A 4,521-nucleotide genomic window follows, 5' to 3' on the forward strand; every position below is an offset into this window, starting at 1 on the left:
AGGTTGACTAAGTGGAATTAAGAATCAACTTTCATTGTTATTGATAAGAATAACTAAGTCTGGACTTCCAATTTCTTATACCTTGCCAAGAGATTTTATTATTATTATTTTATTTTACTTGTCATATAACATATTCCTACCTTACTTCCAAAACCCCAATTTACAAACTCATAACCAATAATAAGAATATACCTCCCTGCAATTCCTGGAGAAGACGACCCGAGGTTTAAATACTCGATTATCAATTTTAAAGGGGTTTGTTACTTGTGACAACCAAAACGTTTGTACGAAGGGATTTTTGTCAGTTTAGAGACTATATCTACAACGCGACTGTTTTTATGACATTCTTTACTGGCAAAAATCCCAACGTCAAAATGGCGCTGTTGCTGGGGAATTGCAAACGTGTGCCTTATTATTGGTTATTGTAAATATTTGCTTTTTGATTTGTTTTTATTTTTATTTTTATTAAATTAAGAGGTTATTGATTTTTATTTTAAAATTTTTATCTTATCTTATCTTATTTCAAAAGTCAAATTTCAAAATTCAAATTTAAAAATTTTTTAAAATTCAAATTTAAAAATGTTCAAATTTCAAATTTCAAAAATTCAAAATTCAAAAATTTAAAATTCAAAATTTCAAAATTTTATTTTCAAAATTTAAATAACCTTTTAATTTAAATTTATTTTTATTTTTTTATTTGCTACTATGAACTCTCACCCCTTTGGCTATGAGTCTGGTTACAATTATGTTGCAGGAAGAAGAAATTACAATGAGAACAGGCATCAAGGTTGGAACAATCAAAGATGGGAGGAGCCACAAGGATTTGATCAACCCTCATGGCAACAACCACCTCCAATGGACTATCAACAACCACCACCATGTGCCTATAAACCCTCTCCTCAACATGACTTTGGACCACCACACTCACAAGCCAACTACCACCATTCACCTCCATATGACCCTAACCCACATCCACCATACCAACCACCCTATGAACCGAATGAGCCATACATAGATCCACCCCAACCTCCATTGGATAACAATACACTCATCTCTAACATCATTGGTCTCACCTCTACACTCCAAAATCTTATATCCCGCATGAACCAACCCTCTACCTCCAAAATCCAACCCTCAAGCTCTAGTGCACTTCTTTTTCAAACACATAATGATCTTTTCATCCCATCACCACCCTCCATGGAAGAGCACCCACATCTATCAATCCAAGGGCAAGATGATTCCAATTATGCTATTGATATGGAACAGGAAAGAAGGAATCATCTTCGCGAATCCATACTTCATAAGGAGCTAGAGGAGGCCTTACGGGTAAAGGTAGGAGAGACCCTTGAAGATAAAGGAGTAGTTGAAAGGAGTTGTCATGGAAAGGAAATCATCGAGGATGAGTACGATTTTATCCTTAAACAACTGGACAGAGCAGCAATTATTAAAAAGGAAGAAGTGGTTGCAGACTTAAGAGATGCTGTACCTCCATTAGAAAGTCCAGTCACAGAGCCTCCTTCCATGGTGTTTGATGTTGATGTTGAAGAGAGCGTACAACCTCCAAGGCAGATCATGGTTGAAGACTTTGTAGAGGTTGATCAAGAGATGGAGATTAAAGAAGAAGAAGCACAACCTCCCATGCCCTTGGTGAGCAATGAAGAAGAGATTGAATTGGAAGAAAGCTATCAAGAGGAAGAGGTTGAAATTGAAGAAGCTTGCAAAGAGGTGGAAGTTGTCAGAGAAGAGCACAAGGGAGTGGATCTTGAAATTACCTTGCCAAAGTTATTAGAGTCTCCTCCCCCTAAGTTGTCATCATCCTTCACAATATTCAAGTGGGTAAAATTCATATCCCTTAGCTTTCTAATCCCACTTGAATATGGGCTACTGGAGACGGATGGTCAACTTAAAGCTCTTTGTAACATTAAGAGTAAGAGGAAGATGGCCAGTGGTAAGAATTATCCTGCAAGGTTCATTATGGTTGGAAGCTTTAAGTTTAAACGTTGGTATAAAGCTCAATTGAATGGGTCTAGGAAGTTGTTTGGACACTTCAGTGAGAATTCAGATTACTTGCCACCCAGATGGAATCATGATGATCAACAAAAAAATGGGTGTAAAAGCAAGATTTGGGATCCTGGAATCTGCTATGACATTTGTCACCCCGGGAGCCTAAGAATCTGGTTAAAGCTCCTTAAGGGCTTTACATGCTTAGTTTGGGACCCCGGAGGTTACTGGAGATACAAACATTGGTGGAGATTCCTGGATGAATACAAGCATAAGCCACCATAACAGGAAGCTCATCAAATGTCCAACTTAAGGACTCTAACTAAAAGTGCTAGGTGGGAGACAACCCACCATGGTATGATCGTTCATTTTTTTTATTTAGTTTTATTTGTTTTCAAGTTTTATTTTATTTTATTTTATTGAACCTGGAGTTTTGCATCACATTCATATTAACACTGTATTCTGCATCTTTTCAGATTAAAAAAAAAAAAGCGAGCACGCGACGCGACCGCATCAGCGACGCGTCCGCGTCGCAAGAAGATGGGAGACAATATTAATATGAACAGAGAGTTTCGCAGGAGCAGCGCTGGAGGCGTGCCAATGGCACAAATCACCCCACGCGACCGCGTCGCTGGCGCGACCACGTCATATGGGAATAATGGCCTCCCACGTGACCGCGTCACCCACGCGGCTGCGTGACCTGAAATCGGCGTAAAAAGGGTGTATGGCAGAAAGTTGTGCTGGAGTTGGGCTGGACCTGTGCTAGTAGCACAAGCCCTGCCACGTGAACGCATCACCCACGCGTCCGCGTCATATTGGAAATAAGGCCACCTGTGCGATCGCGTGCCCCACGCGACCGCGTCACCCTGGATTTTGGCAATACTGAGTTTTGAACAGAGAGTTGTGCGACTGCGAGGCTGCACTCGCGCCACTAGCACAAATCAAGTCACGCGATCGCGTGCCCCATGCGTCCGCGTCACCCAACCTTATCGCGCACCACGCGACTGCGTCACCCACGTGATCACGTCGCCAGCGTCGCACAACCTATCCAGATTAGTGCCAATTTTCTTATCTTTTCTTTTCTAATCCTAATTTCTTCCTTCTCTCTCCTTTCTTACTTTCTTTTTCTTCTTCTCATCCTTTTTCCCTCTCATTCTATTTTATTTAATTTATTTGCATACTTTCATTCATTGCATTATTTTCATTGGTGTTAGAAATTTATTTGGGTCATTATTTTTATATATTTTTGGATTATTAAAATGGTTTGACAATTATATATATTTATTTTTAAAGGGTTGCTTGCATGTTCAATTTATTATTTTCATTAGATTATTTACCATGCATGCTATGTGTTTGTAAAAACGCCCGTATGGCATTGTGCACTGCTTTTCAGTATCTTTTATCCTACTACTCTGAATGCCTGCTTTTCACAAAACCCTTTTTCATATCATATTCATTCAATATAATTGTCATTACAAACATGTTGATAGTTTGAAAGACTTGGTAATCTAATTTGGACATTGAATGCTTGATCTATGCTACTCATGCCTTTGCCAGCATGCCAATAAACACCTTGCATTCACTTGTCATCATATACACTAGCTATTTTTCATTGATGACTTTTCACATGTACTCGCGAGCATGTGATAATGTCAGTATATCTTAATGTGCATTGATTACCACATTTTCCGCTCTCTTCCTTGCTCTAACCCTTAGCTTTAAAAAGACACTTTCTTTTTCCCTTTTCAGGATGGCCACCAAGAAGGGTAAAGAGAAAACTACTCCCAAACTACCGGCAAGGAAAGGAACAAAAAGAGCCCCAGCCAAGGAACCACAACCCCCGTCCACTTGCAAATCTCAGCATGCACCGAGGACGGTGCAATCTTTAAGTGTGGGGAGGTCGATACCGATTTCCATGGGTTAGTTATTTCCTATTTCAACACCAATGTTAATTTGTTCATTGTTGCATCTGCATATTTGATTGCATGTTTATTTGATTTTGTGCATTTAGTTACTACTTGGTTAAAGTAATAAAATTCTTTTTAGGACCCTATTTTTGAAAAATTTTACTAATTTAAAATGAAAATTTTTGTGTTAAACTTGTTTGAAGTTGTATTTGGAACATGGTTTTTGAGCCAAAGAACACACAACCTGTGAGACTTTGAGCTTATTTACATGGTTATATTATTTAACCATAAATATTTTTATTCCTGTGTGTTTCCTTCTCTATGATTGTAATCTATTTTTTGTTCCATTCTATATGTCCAATATTTATTGTATTTACATGCTTGCATATGATTGAGGCCATTGTTTGATTTTAGCTCACTTATCCCAAAATTAGCCTACCTTTTACATCACCCTTGTTAGCCCCCTTGAGCTTTTAAACCCCCTCTGTTTTATAACCACATTACTAGCCTTAAGCAGAAAAACAAAATAAGAATCCGAAGTTGAATCCTTGGTTAGCTTAAGATATATATTGTGTAAAATTTAAGTGTGGGAAATTTTATGGGAACATGGGAT

This window comes from Arachis ipaensis, chromosome B10, assembly GCF_059453495.1.
Source record: "Arachis ipaensis isolate K30076 ecotype BB chromosome B10, ASM5945349v1, whole genome shotgun sequence".
NCBI classification, from domain to species: domain Eukaryota; kingdom Viridiplantae; phylum Streptophyta; class Magnoliopsida; order Fabales; family Fabaceae; genus Arachis; species Arachis ipaensis.